Source organism: Elaeis guineensis, chromosome 12, assembly GCF_000442705.2.
Source record: "Elaeis guineensis isolate ETL-2024a chromosome 12, EG11, whole genome shotgun sequence".
NCBI lineage: Eukaryota > Viridiplantae > Streptophyta > Magnoliopsida > Arecales > Arecaceae > Elaeis > Elaeis guineensis.
In genome coordinates, this window is record NC_026004.2 from 9,842,324 (window position 1) to 9,865,164 (window position 22,841).

General features: G+C 35.4%; 1 long non-coding RNA gene and 2 pseudogenes across 1 annotated transcript; 2 read left to right on the forward strand and 1 right to left on the reverse strand.

The window, feature by feature from the left end:
• The first annotated feature begins 324 nt into the window (after positions 1–324).
• LOC105055291 (protein OXIDATIVE STRESS 3-like) lies at positions 325–6,430 on the forward strand (annotated as a pseudogene).
• Positions 6,431–14,522: 8,092 nt separating this feature from the next.
• On the forward strand, positions 14,523–16,464 carry LOC140852878 (uncharacterized). Its single transcript, XR_012135849.1, has 2 exons — positions 14,523–16,020; positions 16,306–16,464. It is a non-coding gene; the product is annotated as an uncharacterized lncRNA (long non-coding RNA).
• Positions 16,465–16,643: 179 nt separating this feature from the next.
• On the reverse strand, positions 16,644–22,415 carry LOC105037870 (protein DJ-1 homolog D-like; annotated as a pseudogene).
• Positions 22,416–22,841: the final 426 nt, after the last annotated feature.

Below are 22,841 nucleotides of genomic sequence, written 5' to 3' on the forward strand. Positions count from 1 at the left end.
TCAAGGCAGCCATGTGGAATTATTTTCGTCTATAGTTCAGAAAACAAAAGGTTTAACCGTTACTTTATCATGCATTCACTAAACCAACATGGGAAGGTGGCTGGTTGCATGTAATGTGTGTCCCACAACAGGACCTGTTGGTCGCACGTGATACTTGACTTTTCCTTCTAATATCTAGCAAGTAAGGTCCATTTCTTGGCAACTACCAACTAGAAGTGTGAGGCTGCAGAAGGCCCTATGGGCAAGTTGACTGGTTGTTTTGGCCGGCCTTCACACCTTGCATTCGGTGACACTGACGTGGGAAGCACCACCTTCACAAGCGGTTGTTGAGATGCTGATTCCCTTTTTGCACTGATGGCTCTCAACTAGGAGGGTTTCATTTTATCCAACCATGTTCACTATACCAAGCAATGAAGTCAAGAATGGGTAGTGAGCTCGATATGGATTGGATTCGATGCCCGATAAGATTGTGGATGCCAGTTTGCCGGCCAATGGTTGAGTGGTATGTGATGCGCACAATCAATGTCAGATGAACCTCCAGGTGGATTGCATGGATGGTTGTAGCTTGATATGATCTCAGGATGGCCAATAAGTAAAGATGTAATTAACAGTCCAGGGCAGCTGGTAAGAAAGAGCTAATAGCTTGTCCGAGAATCACACAACTGGATTGTTATGGACTCTCATCAACTTCTCTATATAAACCATGTCCGGGGACTCCAGGTATAAAAACTTTTGTCCTGCTCTTAGTTGATACCACCAAAATTCTATCAAACTTGAGCGTCAGAGAGTCTCTTATTGGACATATTCCGGCAACTCCTAATTGCTTTTTTTTTTTTTTTTTTTTTTTTTTTTGCAAGTCAAATCGTACATCATGGAGACCAGTGCAACCTTAGCCGAGCAATCTCTGTAAGCGCCAATTTTATGCTAGTTTCATCAGGTCGGATTTCGGACGGTAATAGAGCTTTTATATGGTAAGTAGATCGCCCACTTGTAGGTTAAAATATAAACACAATGGCGGTATAAAAATGAATGGCAAAAATATCAACATGGGGTCAGGGTTTGTTGGAACTTGTAACCATGTACGTAAATATCGCTCATGATGGCCTGGCTTTCTTGAACGAAAACATGCTTGGATTTGGCTGAGGTGCAGTTGGTCGAAGTCCTTTTAAGGACTCATGCTTGGTTTTGCTTTCAAGTAAATTCAATTTGATTTTTATGTATATGTCTGCTACGTTCCACTGAGACTCCTACTATCTCCCATAAATATATATTTGCAAGAACTACAAGGATCATATTGAGGTACTCCATTATTGTCAAATTTCATTGCACCCCGACCTTTCTCTATTAAAAGGAGGAGTATAGCACGGAATATCATCAAATTATTTAGGCTGGGCGAAGGAACCGGGTAGAAGAGGCCGAACTATTTGTTATAATCATGGTTGTCTGTGTATAGGCTTTTTACAAGGTCATGCAGCAGGCTTTCTATGGAGAACACAATGTCCATATTCTACACCTGCTATTGTGCAATACATGAACTCCTATGATTTTGTCAAACTGTACCTCTCTATTATGACATCAAACTGCCTCCATGGGACAAATGCTTGGTGGCTCGAACCGATTCAGTGTATTAATTCTTGGAGCCAACATCTCTTCGTGTCGGAAATCTTCACATGCCATTTGACCTGCAGCACATGTTAGCTCAAAAGTTACAACATTATTGGTTTATCAATCATTGTTTGGGCATGAAATGTGGATGATTCAAAAAGATGAAATCGTGGTCAACTTTGATCAAGGAGGATGTAGATGAGACTTCTTGTATAAAAAATTGTTACTGCTGCAAATGAATTTCTTAGAAAAATGATTTTCTAAGTAGGCAACAAAACAATGTTTCAGGGTTATGGGGAAGGATCTTAGGGTCCATTGATGCCTCAAGTAACCGTCTAAATAAAATATTTAACTATCAAAATGTTATTAAGATAATCGTGGACAACATCGTGCCAATTGGCTTTATCTGGGAAAATTTAGAGATGTTTCGAGACTATAGATGGAGATCTTAGGGTCCATTAATGTGTCAAGTAATGGTCAAACAAGAGATTTAGATATCAAATTGTTTTTAAGATAATCATGGACAACTGATACATATCGGCATGGTTGGGAGAATTTGGAGATAAGTTGCTACCGGTAAAACAGTACAAGAAAAGCATGATAGAGATACCAATATGCATGGACGAATGCTTAGTGATTAATAAAATAGTATAATTGGATCAACGAATTTGTCTAAATTTTTTTTCCAAGATTTTATGTTGAATCTAGAAATAGTAAATTTAAATCTCATAATTCATGTATCGTGGACATCTACAATACACAAATAATGGATAATTCCGTTAAATCTCTCTTGTGATTTAAGAGGATTCAAACTCACTATTGTAGGATGTTTGTGTACTTGTGTGTTTGCATAGATATACATATACATATATGGACATATATGTATGTACATATATACATTTACCTATGCATATATTTATAGTTATAGTAATTTTAAAATTCAATAAAAATATTATTTATTTATGTAATTAGCTTTGTGATATATTCTCTTGCATATTGGCATCTAAAGGAGAGTATAGGAGTTATGGTGCTATCCCTCAAAAATTTGGGCCAGTCCCTCTTGGAGATTTTTCAGGAATAAAAATTCTGGTTGTTTAAGCCTCAAATAAAATTTAAAAAAAAAAAAAAAAAAGTGAGGAATGATACCTGGGTGTCCAAAATGCTGCCGGTGTCTTCCCAACCTGGTGGCACGCATGTGTGACCACTAATCCTCTGGAGCCTGATTCCATTTCCTAGTTCTTTTCCGTTCATAACTTGAAATCCCTCCATCTTTAGAAAGCTAAAGGATGTGGTGGTGGACAAGTGTGTGTGGTGAGGATTAAAAGTTTCTGGTGGGACAAATGGACTGCATGCCCTTTCTTATCGGGTTGGATTCTTGCAGGATCCGAATTAATTAGAATGGAACAAATGTATCTGGATTCTACCACTACTTGAATCATGTTGCACAACTTCCCTGCTCACATAGCTTACAAGAATATGGATTTTATTTTCGCTTTTGTTCCTCCATGTGTTGAGATGGCTACTCCAGAATAAGATACTAGACGATAATTTGTCTACTTGCTAAATCCCTTGATGCTCTCCTTGGCTCATAATGTTCATGAATATGTTTATATGATAAATCATCCATCATCTATTCCATTATATAACGAAAATTATGTGTTTTTCACAAATATCCACTATGACAACTCAAGAAGTTTCTATAAATCGTGTATGCTATGCTCTAGTAATTACTACAATGTTTCAGAGTTATAAGTAAATAATCAAATGACTACTCTACAATGGCTAGGAAATGCTAAAGAGTGTTATGTTCAGTCACATGAAATGTTCTCTCTATCAAGTGGACTGATATGTATGAAAAGAATGATTCAATGCATAGTGTTGGTAAGCAGTCATGCAAGACTATACAGTTTGATGTTTTTACTTTTATTTTGCTGTATGTTTTTTTGTTTATTTGATTGATTAGTGTCTTGCTATATTTTTCATAATTTCTATCTGCATAATTAAAACATGATTCAATACATAGTGTTGGTAGGCTATTATGCAGGGCTACATAGTTCAATGTTTTTTCTTTCATCGCTTGATGTTTTTGGTTTTATTGATTGATTAGTCTTCTGCTGCACTTTTCACAGTTTCTATCCACATAATTAAAACATGCTGAACAGCCTAAATGAAGGTATGATAGAAAAGAGCTGGTAATCATAGCCTCTCTAAAACTAGCCAAAGAGATTTCTGGGTGAGATCTTTATATTTCAATTCTTTTCTAGAGTAGGAAGAGATGAGCCAATTGAAGCTTATCCTAATCCTGCTATACAATGGGACCACGTTAGTTAGGTAAAGGGCATAAGATAAGCCTTAGAATATTTCATACAAGTTTCTTGTGGCTATGATCCATCTATGGGGGCTTAGGATGACAAGAGATAGTGAAAAATGTATTAGGCAAATAACAATACATAAAGGCCATTAAATACATGATCTCATTGTCTATATGCAAAATGGTGGCAAAATGGATGAAAATTTCAAGCTGAAGTGAACTATAAACCAAAATCTTCTAACAACCGAACCTGCTTACCATATGTATTTGTCCAGTTTTTGCCTGGATTTATCAGACAACAAATTGGTGACTGTTGTAATGAGCAGTATTTGTCATTATAATGAAAATATAATGTTATTCTGTCATGATTTATCAAATAATATTTTCAAGTACCATTACACTTTGAATTTAAAATATACAATCTTATTAGGATGGACCAAACAAACAGGCACATCAAATGACAACCATTAATCCCATTATATAGTGATTGTTGTATCAGGACTATAGTTAAAGCATTAGAAATTGTTATAGCAATAAACATAATATGATAACTACTGTTATTATGGAGAAAAATTCTATATATAGGTGTAATACATCACCGAAACTTTCCTCTGTACTGCGGCACAATGAAATTAGTGCCAGGTTGGGTTCCAAGAAATTCTTCTATCTTAAACCTTGAATAAAAGTTTGTCAGTTTTTTGCATGCAAAGAACTATTCAGATAAGTGGTGGCAAGGGGATATGTATGACTCGTAAAGATCAGCAAACTAAGTCGGGGTGATTGAATATTAAAATTGCGAATGCGCTGAGAAGCTTTATTTACATTTTAGCACCCCAAAGTATTTTTATTCAAAGAAATACATCACAATTATGTACAAAGAAAAAAGCATGGAAAAATATATCATGCGTGCGATATATTCTGGAAATAAATATGTTTTTTTTTTTTCTTTTTTCTTTTTTGAAGTAACGGATGGGAAGGCATACAAGGCGTCACAGCATGCATTGAAGTCCTTATCCACTGCCCCAATTCCTTGAGTACCAAAATGGGGGATAGAGAAAAGTACATGTGATGTGGATAATGCCTTCAAGCAAACGCACCAATGCTTATCCACCAGCCTTTCCCTTTATAGCCTTCGCTTCTTTACCTCAACATCCCATTCCTTTTGTGTGTGCCTCCAAAACAATCTTCTATCCACATGCATGTTATATGTGGGAACCATATGAAGCTATAGCATTACTGTTCGTTCGTTTTTCACCTTAGAAGCTCTTTGACTCCAAAAGGTTGGGTAGTTTGGAGACTTAGGGGTATGGTTGGTTGGAGGCTGGGCTATAGACATAAATCTAAAGAATTAAGAGGACGTCTCAATGAGAATGGATGATTCTTTGATCCCACAAAACAAACATGGGACCATGGTTGAGGAGGAAGAACTTGGGGACCATGTCTTCTTCCTCGAAGAACTTGTTGGTGTTATCAGACTCTATGGATGATGCAACTCTTCTACTTCTTTCTCATCGCTGTCGAACGAGGATGATCAATTTGAAAAGGGACCTTTATATGAGATGTCTTCTCTCGTAGCCCAACTTCCCTACAAGTAAGTTCCATCCTTCTCCCCTTTGACACCATGAATGCATATCAATCTTTTTATATTTTAGCCACGAACTTACATAATTGATTATATTTTGTTGATTGAGGAACAATTTGCAGAAGTGCCATAAGCTAATAATATTTGCTTTATCCTTTTTTTGATGAAAAAATAATATTTGCTTAATTAGATTCTATGACAAGATACCAACTTATTCATATGATTCTTTTGTGGGCTATAGCATAGATTGCATCAAATAGATGATTCTTAATCATAGCAATTAGGACCCCTTCTATTTCAAATCAACTATTAAATCTTCATAGCATAAACATGCTAATTCCATGGAGGATGCCCTGCATAATCAATTCTTTACACTAGTTTAATGTATTCAAGATTTCCTTATTTATTTTTCTTGAAAAATTTGTTATTTTTACCTAATCAGTATTTGGATTTTCCCCCCCTCAATTTAGGAGAGGGCTGTCAAAGTTTTACAATGGGAAGTCTTAGTCATTCACAACTTTATCTAATATGAGGAGCTTGGAGGATCTTGCTTGAGAGGCCGAATAGTAAAAAAGTCAAGTGACCCAAGAGCCATGGAGGGGCTTGGACAGCCAGAAACCAGTGTCTCCAAATGGGTGTTCCAAAACCATCACAAAAAAGGTTTCAAGGGTCCATCATTTTCAGCGAGTGCAAAGAGCAGACCCCCCATCCCTCCACAGAAATCTAGCAACTTTTTCTAGCCCTACCCTTTTGTTTGCTTGAAGGTGTTTCAAGTGAAGGATAGAGATTAGAAACTAATCATGTTTTTTGGTTTTAGTGCCTAGGAGATCTAGTAGTCCAATTTTGTTGCGATATAACCGAAGTTGTTCATATATGTTTATAAATGCTATCAGGACAGTGCTTTTCTAATTAGCTAAACACACAATTGTCCAGGTTTTAATGGATTTGCAATGGCAAATAAGGCAAAAGTCTAAGGTATGGTATGTATCTATTTTTTTCAATTTTATTTTTAAGTTTTAAATTATAAATATATAATTATTTTTTAAAATATAAATATGATGATGACTATAGCAATGGTAGGGATACAATAAAAGCCATATCAATGTGGTATCAGCAACAAAAGCAAGTGCTAGTGATTTGATGGCACTAGTAGTGATGATGAGTACTAATTATAAAGTAGTAGCAATAATGATGATGATAATGATGTGGTAAAAATTATAGTGAGGTGGCGACAATAGAATAACGGTGGTAGAGAAAATGACATAAGTGATGAAGATGATGATAGTGAAAAAGATAGCAAAGATAGCGATAGTTAATAGTAGAGACAATTATGGTAATGGTAGCAGTAATGTTAATGATAAAGATGTTGTTCATGATAAAAAAATTTAAAATTAAATAAAAATAATAGTATCAAATATATTTTTATATTTTTAAAAATAAAAATAAGAAATAAATGTAATACCAACTATGATATGCCAGAGTTGCACATATCTTCTGTTGGAGGGAGGTCTGCTTCAACTTTTGGTGGAATTTCTCTGAATCTATGTTTTTCTATCATCTCCCCGTTAGCAAAGCAAACTCCAAACAACCTAATATACAAAAGAAGCTAAAATGCATGTTTGGATTCTCGATGTCGGAGACATTTACATGTTGGTCATAATCACATGTGCCACTCTGCAACACATAGATGACGTATAATTTATAACTGGACCACTGCAACCGAACCAGAGGATCCAAAACCCATAAACCAGAGGATCCAAATCCACCCCCACCACCACCCAAAAAATAAAAAAATAATAATAACTCAACGGATCTGAATAAACCTGCATATGAATGATACAACTGGATCTAATGATTTGGCTTGTGAAACTAGTTAAAAAAAATTTATCTAACATTATGAACATGGTCCCATATAACACCATTTAAGATACTAGAAGCAAGCACTAAGGGCCTACTCAGGAACGGCCCAACCAGATGCGACTCTATGAATTGACAGGAGTTGGGATTTCTACAACCCATCGAATTGAAAAAACAAATGCTGCCTCGGGACGTCTAGTTTAAAATTTAGACTTTCAACGAACTCGTTACTCGGCCTTGCAATGGAATCCTTGTTTCAGTTCCAAGAAGAAGAAGAAGACATGCAGTCTGAATAAAATAAGGACGTCAACAATCACTTCCCAGTTGATAGGTTGGCTTTTCCAGTCTGTAGATGTAAGGTACGGATGATGGATCAAACCACAGCTTCTTATAATAAAAAATAAAAATAAAGAAAAAAAATCCAACGATTAAGAATAAACACTTTTTCCTTATTAGAGACAATTATAAATGAAAAAATGGTAATAAATTGTTTAGCCACAAAATGATTCTTGATTCCACAGTTATATGCTTAAATATGTCCGATGCTAATTTCACAAAAGACTAACATAGTTGTGATGGCCCAGCCCGATAATAAATCCCAGCCCATGTAACAAAGCCCAAAAAAAAAAAAAAAATAGAAAACAGGGGAGAAGGAAGTCTTCTTCCTCCTCTCGCCGGCTCCCAATCGGAGTCGGAGACGAGTTCCCTCCGGCTCTATTTAAGGAGGAGATCCCTCCTCTCTCCTTTCCACCGAAAATCCTAAGCTCAATCGGCGGCAATCGCCGGAAAATCCACCGCGGAAGACTGTCCCTGTGCCGTCAAATTTCTCGCCGGAAAAGCCTCGCCGACGACGGAGGTAAGCCTCCTCCCCTTCCTCTCTCCTCCCCCTTCCTTTCCGTGCCGATGTGCACGCTCGCCGGCGACCAGAGTCGCCGGATTTTGTTGCGGAAGAATCTTCCTTTTTTGCAGTTTTTCCGTCGCCGGTGGTCACCGCCGACCACTGGTTTGGCCGCCTCTTGCCGCCGGATCGTCTCCCCTCCTGCCGACGGCCGCCCCACGCCGGCTGCGCCGCCGGCCGGCCAGCCAACGAGGGGACCTCACGGTCCCCTATTTCGGCCCAAATGAACCCATGGGAAAAGAAAAGAAGAAGAAAGAAGAAGAAGGAAAAGAAAAGAAAAAGAAGGAAAAGAAAAGAAAAAGAAAAAAAATAGAAGAAAAAAATAATATAATAATAATATAATAATAATAATAGGATTTTCTCTCCTCTCTTCTGCGAAGAAAAAAGAAAAAAAAAGAGAGAGAAAAGAAAAGAAAAGAAAAAAAATATTAAATTAATTAATAAATAATGAAATAAATAATAAAATACGAGAAAGAGAGTTTCTCTCTCTTCCCTCTCTCTCTTCAGCTTGAATTAGTATTTTCTCTCTCTAAAATTAGACTTTCTCTCTCTACTTTCTCTCTCTAAAATTTTCTCTCTAGATTATAATAATAATAAGATTTTCTCTCCTCTCCTCTGCGAAGAAAAAAGAAAAAAAAAGAGAGAGAAAAGAAAAGAAAAGAAAAGAAATATTAAATTAATTAATAAATAATGATATAAATAATAAAATACGAGAAAGAGAGTTTCTCTCTCTTCCCTCTCTCTCTTCCTCTAGAATTGAACTTTCTCTCTCTAGAATTGGACTTTCTCTCTCTACTTTCTCTTCTAGAATTTTCTCTCTAGATTATTTCTCTCTCCTAAGATTTTTTAGAATTTTGAAAAGAATAATGATGAATTTAAATGATCCTAGTGATGGATTTTTGATCTGTGATCGTCGGACGGTACACCAACATCCACTTTGATCAGATCAGATATTTTTTAAGATTTTAATTTCTATAATTTTATTAAATTATCCACATGATAATCTTAGCATGATTTGATCTGATCAATCGAATTTGTTGAATCATATTGTTTGAAGAATTCAAGATGAGTTTTCTCTCTCTAGAATTTTCTCTCTCTAAAATTTTCTCTCTCTAAAATATTCTCTCTCCTGATTGATTCTCTCTCTAAAAAGGTTAGTGAATGAAAAAAAATTTTTTAATAGTCTTGATCTGATTCTAATGAAGAATCCTGATCCATGATTGTCAGACAGCGTACTAGCACCCACCTTAATCAGACCATGAATCTTTAGATTTGATCATCCATGATTCCGATCTAACCATGACTTGATTTGATCATGTTGATTTCACCACTCAAGATATTGGACCAATCGTAATGTTGGATTGTGTCACCTAGTCAATTTGAATTGTACCTCATGAATTCTCTCTCTCCTCTGATTTGCTCTCTCCACTTGATTTTATGAAATCGATGAAGAAACCTCGATCCTATCACTTCGAATCCGATTTGATCTGATAGTCAAACTTTGGATCGTTTAGGTCCTAATTAGATTTTGATTAGATGAAATTAGATGATCGGACCCAGTCTAAACTGTTGAAATATGGTATTCGTATTCTTTCTAATTATTGAAATTGATTCTGTATAGGATTGTGGATGTTTGATCATGGGATATCGCAATATGATCTACGAACAAAATTTTTGGAAGAAAATTTATAGAATTATGTGGATTTATTGAAATGCGTTCGAGGTAAGTAATGTTTCACTTTTTCTAGATTTATCGACAAATTATAATATATTTTTTCTGATATGATTTATGAAACGATGCATGAATTGGATGAATGATATTTTGTTATGAAAATATCTTATTTGAAATGTTATGATGAAGCATGATTGAACATATTGATTTCATGATGTATTATATTGATTTATTTCGATACTACATGATTATATATTTTATTATCGAAATTAGAATATGAAACATGATTTATAAAGAATTATGATATAAGAAACAATAAGAATTGACCACTTGACTATGTAAAGGACCCTGCCAATGGGGGCATATACGTTGGCAATTGATTGTCCTGAGGGTTTATGTCGCCAGCGAGACCAGCGACATGTCGCCAGAGAGACCAGCGACAAACCGCCAGCAAGACCAGCGGTTTCAAAGGACATGGCTGTCAGATGATTCGCAGCCTACCGCAAGTAGATACGCGATATTATGACCCTGTCATAGGGAAAATATGGTCATAGCTCATGGTTGACGAAAAGAATTGAAGAACAAAAGAAATTGAAATCTGGAAAGAAACTTGAATTTTTAAAAAAGAAATGAATTTGGCATGAATTATATTGCATAATTGAAATTGATTTCGAATTAATGAACTATATATGCTTATTTTCTATAAATGATTATTTACTTATATACCTGATGAAATCTGTTGAGAAGTGATCATTGCTTACTGGGATGTCTAGCTCATTACCTCCTATTTTACTATTTTTACAGATGTTGAGGAATTAAGATGATACAAGATATGGATGGAAGAGTGATCAGAAGCAGAATCTCTATACTTTAATTTTCAGTTGAAAGTCTTATTGAATTTGATGTAAGGACTATGAATCATTGTTTTTATTGAGATATTAAAGAAAAAAATTTAGGTCATTATGTTTTGGATTTAAATTATTGACTAATTATTCTACTGTTGTTTTAAGATAACATGATAAGATGCCTTGCATGCTTATAGGAAGAGTTTTCTATGAGTATGCGGCGGTTGCCATGACCCTCGATTCACAATCTCGGATCGGGGGTGTGACAATTATAGTGGTATCAGAGCATAAGTGGATGAATTATGAAATATAGAATCAGATATAGAATGGGTGTAAGTGGATAGACACCAGGGACATTATAGTGTAGATCTTTGATGATTGTAGTGGGAGAAATATTTAAAAATTTTGATTAAACATTGAGATTATGTATAAAAAGATCGCAAGAGATTATGATATATGGAGTTTGAAATATGATGGATGATCTATTGATCATGATATGATTAGTTAGATCTTGAACGAAAGTAATCACAAAAGGATTAACATAAAATTTTATTGTGCATTGTGGTTATTAATTTAAGCATTGGTTATTCAAGTGAATCGTAAGTTCAAATTCGATGTAAGAATAATACTATAATATTACTTTTAGTTGAGAAGTTGACTATTATTGGAAAGATAAAGATTTGATAATAAAATGTTATTCCAGGATGGACGAAGAATAATCTTTTATGATGCTTGATTGGAATATTTATCGAAATTGAATTTGATATGTGAATTATATATAAAGTGATATATTAGGATGAATGCATATTTGAGGATATTGCAAAGAAACCTATTGATGAAATCGATTATGAGGTTGTAGAATATTCATCATACTGGAATCTTTAATCATCATCCTTAGATCTAGAAAATAGATCTTATTATGTCTCTTGGAGACTACATGATGTGTATGAAATTTCAATTTAAAGATTTCGTATCTAAGTTGATCAAGAGATTTTCTGATATTATTGTTGAGGTTGTTAATGAAAAATTGATATCTTTAGATTAAGACAAAAGATCTGATTTATATTTATTTCAGATTAAGGGATCCATGTGAATTTACAATTTAGAAATTTTAGATTTAAGAATTGATATGGAGTTTTTTTTGCTTTTGTTAACGAGGTCCCTAATTGAATCTACTGTTAAATGGAGATTTGATTTTTTGAAGCTTGTATGATTGTTATGAAAGGATATTTGATAGATATTGAAGATCCTGATGATAGAAATTTTAGAAAAAAAATAAAAAATAATAATTTGAAATTCTTATATATTCTGAATATGTCCAAATTTGGTGGAGCATCGAAAGATTTTCTCGTTAATTTGACTTATAAGGATTTTTGATTTGAAAATTATCGAATTGAATTGATATGAGAATTAAGATTTGATTCATATTGATTATAGTAAATCTATATGATGGTTTAAATATGATATTGGACTCAAGGGTTAATCAAGATTATTGTACACCAGTAAAGGTATGAATGAGAATCGAAAGTTAATCTTTGACTTCAATTGAAATTTGAAATTTTAGATCTTTTCTATTGATAAAATAAAGAAATAATTTGATCAAACTTTTTTTTTGGTGAACTTAAGAAATTTTGATTATTAGATCAGAGTGCGCAGCGGAAGCATGGTAATCCAGATTTCTTTGAGTAAGTCAGGAATGTTGACCCTTTGAGTTAAAGAATTATGATAGATGATATGGTTTGATACAAAAAATTTATTGACATTAGAAAGAATAATATTTTAAAATTTTAAATCATTTTAGATATCCTAGTTTGATTTTTAAAAGTAGTGCTTCTACCTACTATGCTATAAAAATATTTAGCATCCTAATTCTAGGATAAGTGGACCTTTGATTTTTGATTTTAGATTTAGAATATTTTAAAATTAAATTTTATAATTCTCTATTCATTAGAAAGAATTGGAGATTGTTTATCAAATAATGATTTCGATCTTAGAATATTATACTCAAATATGTATCTCCAGGGTATAATAAAATTTGAAATTAGAACTCTTTTGATCATTATTATTTCTCTGACTAAATGAAAAAGATTGAAGTTATCTATTGATATAGATGATTGTTCTACAAAAGATGGATTGGAGTAATTTAATTTGATAATGAATCGATTAATTAAGAGTTGTTAATGTTTAGATAAAGAAAATTGATATACTTACTTAAAATAGAGACATTGATTTTGGTTATAAGAAAAATATAGTTTTGATTTAGATCAATTTTTGAGTTATTAATTTTTATTATGGAATGACTTAATGATAAAATTTACTTCAAGAATTAGAATATTTAAGAGTTTGAGGATTTGAGTAAGAAAATTTCGATGACTAGAAATAGTGATATTGATTCAATCAACAATGGTGATATTGATCTTTATGAAATGACTTAATGATGAAGTTGTATCGAGAATTAAAATATCAAAAGTTCGAGAATGAGATTGAAATGATAAATCTTCAACCTTTTGAAAGTACGAATAAGAAAAAATATTTTTGAATTTTGATTGATTTAGATGTCATAGTATAATTTACGAAAGTATATTTTTCTATCTTATGATGGATTGAAATTAAGAGTGGTTAATATTTTAAAATAAATAAATAAATAAATGAATGATGATGAATGAAGTTCTTATGCAAGAATAGAGACATTGACCTTTTTCTATTCACAAGAGATAGATTTGATTTTAATTTGAGTCATGAGATATTGAACATTAATTTTTACAGGAAATGAGATCATAATTTCGAAATCTTGAAACATTGAAAATTTTTGAGATGTTGGTCTTGATAAATAAGAAAATGAATGGTTCCATTTCAGGTAGATATTTGATGTACCGATTTTTTCCTTATGAAATGATTTAAGAATGAATTCATATCAAGAATTAGACTATTGAAATATTTATGGGTGAGATTCAAGTAAGAAACTATGAAGACTCAGGCAAAAAAAATTTCGAGAACGAAATTTCTTTTAGAGGGGAAGAATGTGATGGCCCAGCCCGATAATAAATCCCAGCCCATGTAACAAAGCCCCCAAAAAAAAAAAACAAAAAACAGGGGAGAAGACTCCCGAAGGGAGTCTTCTCCCTCCTCTCGCCGACTCCCAATCGGAGTTGGAGACGAGTTCCCTCCGGCCCTATTTAAGGAGGAGATCCCTCCTCTCTCCTTTCTACCGAAAATCCTAAGCTCAATCGACGGCAATCACCGAAAAATCCATCGCGGAAGACCGTTCCTGTGCCGCCCAATTTCTCACCGGAAAAGCCTCACCGGCGACGGAGATAAGCCTCCTCCCCTTCCTTTCTCCTCTCCCTTCCTTTCCATGCCGATGTGCATGCTCGCCGGCGACCGGAGTCGTCGGATTTTGTTGCGGAAGAATCTTCCTTTTTTGCCGTTTCCGTCACCGGTGGTCACCGCCAACCACCGTTTTGGCCACCTCTTGCCGTCGGATCGTCTCCCCTCCTGCCGACGGTCGCCCCACGCCGGCTGCGCCGCCGGCCGGCCAGCCAACGAGGGGACCTCACGGTCCCCTGTTTCAGCCCAAATGAACCCACGGGAAAAGAAAAGAAGGAGAAAGAAGAAGAAGGAAAAGAAAAGAAAAAGAAAAGAAAAAAAAAAAAGAAAAAAAAAGAAAAAAAATAATATAATAATAATATAATAATAATAGGATTTTCTCTCCTCTCTTCTGTGAAGAAAAAAGAAAAAAAAGAGAGAGAAAAGAAAAGAAAAGAAAAGAAAAAATATTAAATTAATTAATAAATAATGATATAAATAATAAAATATGAGAAAGAGAGTTTCTCTCTCTTCAGCTTGAATTAGTATTTTCTCTCTCTAAAATTGAACTTTCTCTCTCTACTTTCTCTCTCTAAAATCCTCTCTCTAGATTATTTCTCTCTCCTAAGATTTTCTAAAATTTTGAAAAGAATGATGATGAATTTAAATGATCCTAGTGATGGATTTTTGATCTGTGATCGTCGGACGGTACACCGACATCCACTTTGATCAGATCAGGTATTTTTAAGATTTTAATTTCTATAATTTTATTAAATTATCCACACGATAATCTTAGTATGATTTGATCTGATCGATCGAATTTGTTGAATCATATTGTCTGAAGAATTCAAGATGAATTTTCTCTCTCTAAAATATTCTCTCTCCTGATTTATTCTCTCTCTAAAAAAGTTAGTGAATGAAGAAATTTCTTTTAATAGTCTTGATCTGATTCTAATGAAGAACCCTGATCCATGATTGTCAGACAGCGTACTGGCACCCACCTTAATCAGACCATGAATCTTTAGATTTGATCATCCATGATTCCGATCTAGCCATGACTTGATTTGATCATGTTGATTTCACCACTCGAGATATTGGACCAATCGTAATGTTGGATTGTGTCACCTGATCAATTTGAATTGTACCTCATGAATTCTCTCTCTCCTCTGATTTGCTCTCTCCATTTGATTTTATGAAATCGATGAAGAAACCTCGGTCCTATCACTTCGAATCCGATTTGATCTGATAGTCAAACCTTGGATCGTTTAGGTCCTAATTAGATTTTGATTAGATGAAATTAGATGATCGGACCCAGTCTAAACCGTTGAAATATGGTATTCGTATTCTTTCTAATTATTGAAATTGATTCTGTATAGGATTGTGGATGTTTGATCATGGGATATCGCAATATGATCTACGAACAGAATTTTTGGAAAAAAATTTATAGAATTATGTGGATTTATTGGAATGCGTTCGAGGTAAGTAATGTTTCACTTTTTCTAGATTTATCGATAAATTATAATATATTTTTTCTGACATGATTGGTGAAACGATGCATGAATTGGATGAATGATATTTTGTTATGAAAATATCTTATTTAAAATGTTATGATGAAGCATGATTGAACATATTGATTTCATGATGTATTATATTGATTTATTTCGATACTACATTATTATATGTTTTATTATCGAAATTAGAATATGAAACATGATTTATGAAGAATTATGATATAAGAAACAATAAGAATTGACAACCTGACTATGTAAAGGATCCCGCCAATGAAGGCATATACGTTGGCAATTGATTGTCCTGGGGGTTTATGTCGCTAGCGAGACCAGCGACATGTCGTCAGAGAGACCAGCGACAAACCGCCAGCGAGACCAGTGGTTCCAAAGGACATAGCTGCCAGATGATTCGCAACCTACCGCAAGCAGATACGCGGTATTATGATCCTGCCACAGAAAATATGGTCATAGCTTATGGTTAACGAAAAGAATTAAAGAACAAAAGAAATTGAAATCTGAAAAGAAACTTGAATTTTCGAAAAAAAAATGAATTTGGCATGAATTATATTGCATAATTAAAATTGATTTCGAATTAATGAACTATATATGCTTATTTTCTATAAATGATTATTTACTTATATGCCTGATGAAATCTGTTGAGAAGTGATCATTGCTTACTGGGCTGTCTCGCTCATTACCTCCTATTTTACTGTTTTTACAGATGTTGAGGAATTAAGATGATACAAGATATGAATGGAAGAGTGATCAGAAGCAGAATCTCTATACTTTTATTTTCGGTTGAAAGTCTTATTGAATTTGATGTAAGGACTATGAATCATTGTTTTTATTGAGATGTTAAAGAAAAAAATTTAGGTCGTTATGTTTTGGATTTAAATTATTGACTAATTATTCCGCTGTTGTTTTAAGATAACATGATAAGATGCCTTGCATGCTCATAGGAAGAGTTTTCTATGAGTATGCAGCGGTTGCCATGATTCTCGATTCACAATCTCGGATCGAAGATGTGATAATAGTGAACTAAATGAAACAAGAAGCACAGAAACAACAATCAAAACGGGCATTACATTGGCATAAATGGACATTGGCTTGACAGAGGCAACTGATAGGCTTGACAGAGGCAACTGATACTTCACAGAATAGAACTACATTCTGAACTCCCTGGAAGAAAAGCAAGATCACTCACTGCATGCAGAGTTACGTAGATACATGGACATTACTTTTAGAAGTCACACAAGAGGGATACGAGTCTCATTTGTACAGATAGATATAGTAACAGGCTCGTGCATTAGAATGTAACCTTGATACCAAGCAAAGCCATAAGCTGAGATATGAACTCTGGGTGCCCAGGCCAAGCTGCGCCGGTCACTAAATTGCAATCGGTAAAGCAACGATCTATGGGCTCGGGCTCCAACCATGTTGCTCCTGCCAGCACCACATTAAGCTTCACAGCAGGGTATGCCGTGCATTTTGTCCCCTGCAACAACGTAGGTACAACGACTATTATAATCTTTTTAAATAAACAGAAGAGCATGTGTTCCCATTTGTCCAAAGCATGAGTGTGATGTTTGGCATGGATTAGCATGAAAACAACAGAAGGGACAAAAACCTTTGCACAGATCTACATGTAGATAATATATTTATCTCATGAAAGAGAATGCAACCATTGCTTCTCAAGACAGTGAACGCATCTCATTGGAAAGGATTCTTTGCAGAGATTGAGACACCACAAAACTGACAAATGAAATTATGTAATGAATGTCAGGTTTATTATACAGGAAATGCACAGTTAAATGAGTTCCTGTTCAAAGCATAATGGATCAACAACATTGACATTGTATGATAGATCTAGTGATACACCACAACATGCAGTGATTTTCAGAGTCCAACTCAGCTGGAAATCACTTCCCAGTTATCTGGGGCTTACTTGCAAATGACTTGTACAAGAATGACCTACATAGGATCTCAAGTATCATGATTGGACTTATCCATGATTAAGGACTTACCTAAATGGCAAACTAACAACCATTCATGAATTGTCAATTATGAAAGTTAAGATCTGAGTTAAAGAAGTTGATGCTTGTTAGTGCAAACCTTAATCCTAATATTGATAATATAAGATTATCTGTACACTGAATTCTAAGATTTTTGACTTGAAAGGTCATTTATAAAAAACCATTAAAAAGTAGTAAAAACATCCACCCCATATTCTCTTATTTCAGCTAAAGAAATATAAGTTCTAAAGACAACATTTATTAAAAACACAGGATTCACCATCATGTGCAGGATGGTACAAAAAAATAATAGGTAGATGAATGATCACAATTGGGGATTTCCCAAAAATGCTCAGCAACGAAGTGTCACCTTTCAGGTACTCTGGTTGCCCTACCAATGAATCCGAAAGAAAGAATCTTTAGACAAGGCAACTGAGAAAATATCACCCACCAATCACCGACTTAAGGAGACCATTTAATTAGAAGAAAGGTAAAAGTGAAGGTTTCCCTTCTAGGAAATACAAATTGACATGTTCAGCAAATCAATGCAACTCTATAATGTTATTCATGAAGTGAAAAGAAACCAATAAGGTGCAAATTTACTTCTAATTGATTTGCTTTGGTTCCTGGATTCTCAAGTTTAATTAAGAGTCTATTTAAGTGTCGATATGGTACCTAAACGAGACAAGTTCTGAAAGTAGGGGATTTAATTGTTAAGTGTTTAAAGGGACTTTGGTGTTTAACTGTTGCAAGACCATGTGAACACAATTTCTTATATAGTGATGCATATGAATTATGATGAAGTATAAAATGATGTAACAAATCAAGCCCTTTAAAATGAAGTCGGACTGATCTGGTGTTACAGAAGAAGAATGAAATGAAGTGAGAGGACAGGCGGCAGGGAAAAGAGTCAAGTCGATTAGGCTTGACAACTGGGAGAAGCAAAATGAAATCAGGATTTGGCCAAAAAAGATGCAATGCTGTGGATACCATGACCGATCACCATCGAGAAAAAAGAATTTTTCTAAATCACTTTGTGCCAGTAAGGCCTTAAGCATACTACTACCTAGGCTCTTGGGTAGCTTATTACTATCTTCTCTTTTTCATTGTCACAATTAGAGTACTTTGCTCTTGGCCATGATTTTAATCATCAAGATAAATGAAAATACATAGAGAAGCACTACATGATAAAAGTATAGTTCATGGATTTACTTAACATTCACCTTAAGAACTCCAGCAGCTGATAAGATCTACTGTCCATGGCAAATGGATGCAACTGGCTTTCCATTAGCCATAAACTCCTTCACCAATGCGATAACTTTATCATTTAATGCAAGGTACTCTGGGGCACGCCCTCCAGGTATCACTAGTGCATCATAGCTCGAAGCATCCAAACCTTCAAAAGATGCTGTAAGGGTGAAGTCATGGCCTGGCTTTTCACTGTAAGTCTGGTCACCCTCAAAGTCATGGATGGCTGTTGGACAATTTTCACCAGCACCTTTGTTGGGGCAGACTGCATCAACCATGCAACCAAGAGATTGGAGTGATTGAAACAGAACCATTACCTCATAATCCTCCATGTAATCCTGCCACATTTCGTATAAGAACTACCTCTATAAGCAAAAGTAGCTTAAAAACATGAAAAGCTCAAATGAACAAAGGGATGACAAGGCCAAGTATTCATAGAAGTCTTGTAGTCTTTTAAAAATTCATAAAAATCAGTACTCATCCTATTTACTGGTTCCAACATGTTCTACAAGTATGGAACTACATGAAGTTTTCCATCTCTACAAGAATGCTGATACACTGTGTCAAATGATAAATAAATTATATCTTTCATTTTTAGTATCCATCAGGAAATTTAAAACTACTATAATTGTATAAATCCAAAGGTAGAATTGTGATTCTACCGACTTTTCCACTTGTCCTGCAACCGACCCCCTAGCTAGTAGCCATGAGCTTCGACCTACTAGATGGGCTCTCCTAGCCAATTGCACTAATGTAAATCCGATAACAAGTCACACTGTCACTCCAACGAGTCCCCTTAATGTGGAAAGAGAGCAAAATTGAGGACTAGAATATAAGAATGAAGATTGATTTAAAACTTTGGCAATACAATTGCAAAAGAAAATATACACTATCGTAAGTCTGAATCTGACTGCTCCATAGGAATTTGGATATGCCATGGGACTAAGAATTGCATATCCAAAAGATTAAACTTCATAACAAATAAGGAGGATCCCATAATAATGATGAAGATCGTGAACGGCTAGTTTGAAACTATAGGGGTCTAACATGAACTCCAGATGAGTAATAGCTAGAGCTCTAAACAATCTCTCAACAGCAAAATTCCTGACCGCATACACAAGCCAAAAGACAAATGTAAGGTTTTCAATAAAATGATCAGATGAAGCCACCACAATTCAAGCAAAGAAAGGCAAGTTCCTTCGATGATGGAGGTAAAATCATAGATATGCATGCAAGTGATAATATCTGATATGAAGTACAATGAGATGCATCAGCACAACAGGTTGAAAATATTCTAGCCTTTGTATCTAAAAGATGTATGGTGTAAAAAAAAAAAAAAATGTTTCAAGCAATGAAAAGATGATCAAGACTGAACCAGCAAACTATCAACATATTCTTTTGTTCGATTGTGGATATCATGGCAAACATAGTCTGGAGAGAAAGCTGAATGTTCACTTTAATTAAAACGGTTCAGAATTCTGATGTTATTTTCCTGTAATTCACTATAATTCAAAAATGCTGTGCATTCCAATGAAAAGTTATACACTAGTGGTGTTTGAAGTCATCAAACGCTATTTTGGGGTGACAGGTTTTAGAAAGGCCCAGGTTTGTACTGAAGTTGGAGAACTTCAGTTAACCCATTAAGTTTGTAAAATGATCTCCTAACAAATTGACTATCTCCATTGACAAACAGGACATCTTCTTGGTAATTATTTCAGCAAGGACCTCCAACCTCAAGAGGCTGCATGACTCTATAAAGTTAGATATTTTTATAAATGATAGAAATATTTGAACACATGGCATTCAACTGACTCGGCAACAAAATGTAAATATGTAACTCTGAAACTGAAGGATGGCAAGAGGATCACGATAAATAATTCAGAGGAAATCAAAAATTTAGTATGCTGATTGCAGACTCAAACACCATGTCAACATTTTTGACCCGGATCTCATCATCTCTGGATCTAATTATCTAACAGTATTCTGTGTCACAATCTTTAATTTGCAACAAATCTACATATATATAATTGTCCTACTACAATTTTTGTGAACAAGGAAAAAAAGGATGTGGTGGCACAAATTATGCACTCACTGACTCACAGGTAGAACAGTCATGCTAGCATAGCTAATCATCACTAAATAAGCAGGTCTAATTTTGTCATTTTTATTTACTTATACGCTGCTTCTTGGAATAAACAACTAATTAATCAAGTCACTATTAAAACTACATTGACAAAAGATTTCAAGGTTCGATAAACGTCCATAACATAATCTGATGAAGAATCATCTAAAAAAAGGAAAAGAATTCTATGGAAGATGCAAGTTTACAAGAAATCATGTTGTTTGCGTACCCCACAGAGGAACAAAGTCTTTTTATCTGCGCCTGTTATGGTGCCTCCCAATGCTTTGACAAAAAGGCGGATAAATTCAGGATGGCCTTCATATGTTGCTCCTGTTATAAGTTTCCCATCAGCGACGCATGCCGCCATCGTCTCCGGCTCCACCCAGTCACCGCCGGCATAACTGGCTTTACAGGGGATGAGCTGTGCACTTCCGGCCTTTCACCAATCCCGCAGCCGCCAAAATCAGCTGTCCGTGGCAAATCGAAGCAATTGCTTTTCCTGCGTCAGAAAACTTCGATACAACATCCAAAACCGATTCATTCATCGCAAGATACTCCGGCGCCCGGCCTCCTGGTACTACCAACCCATCATATTTGCTCACATCGATCTCATCGAATGTTGCATTAAGCGTGAAGTGTGACCTTTTGATTCCGAATATGTCTGCAAACCAGGAATGATTAATGCAAATCAAGCAAGGTAGTTAAATATTCCCTATAAATAGAAAGAATCTCAATATCCTCCCGTGGCTGTTTCTTATTAGGGTCTTTCCTATTATTTCTAAGCATAATAAAAAGACAGAAACATGTCCCCAGATACCTGATGGCCGGTACCCTGATGAACGGCGGTGCGGCAAATCTCGCCGGCTTTCTTTCCGGGGCAAACAGCATCCACAGCGATTCCATACGCTTGCAGCGCTTGGAACGGCACCATCACCTGTGAACCCTCCCATAAATCAATTCCTGGAATAAACATCCATAGTTTGATGCGAAGAGAAGGGAATCCGATCAGAGAAACCACGGTAATAACACTGGAATAACCGATGAATAACTCTTGTCGTAACCAGCGATCAGGAATACCTAGTAGTCTTCTACATAGCCTCCGCAGAATAAAAGAACCCTCTTCTGAGCTGCCATTTTTCTTCCTCTTCTTCGTTAACCCCAAGAGCAAGAGGTGCCAGTCGGAGGAGAGCAACAACACGTAGTGCAACCTATTTATACTGGGAGAGGAGGCCCCGTCTCCTCCGAGAAACGAAGGCGACCGTGAGATTTATTTTCAGTGGGTCTCAGTGGAGGCTTAGTAGGTGTCGGGCTTCCAGTGGCTCAGCACGATTTTGGATAGGGGAAGGGAGAGAAGCCGATCCTTCCGATCCGTTGCTCCGATAGTGTCGCGTGGTGACGCCTTGTCGAAGCGTCTGGAGAGCGTGCATAGGAGTCCCATGTGGCATTGTCATCAGAAAAAAAAAAAAAAAAAAAAAAAAAAAAAAAAAAAAGAAGAAGAAGAAGAAGAAGAAGAAGAAGAAGAAGAAGAAGAAGTTCCAAGTGGCATGTGGCTGGTGTATGAGATAGGCAAGTTCGGATCCTCTGCGGCGTGTGTTTTGCACTGCAGTGGGCCAGTAAAATAATCTGAAAGGTTGGATTAAAATAATCAAAATATTAATCGGCAGATTTGATGCGCCTCACATTCTTTGGAAAGATCAGACGGCCACAGTGAGCTGGTTAGAAGCTGGTAGCCCGCCATGTCTCTTCCACTACGGTCCTACAGTGGTGCTCCTCTGATTCTTTAGGAAGATCAGACGGCTATAGCACTGATAGCCTGCTATGTCCTTCCACTGCCGTGTGAAAATTAAATAATTATTTATTTAAATAATTAGTATA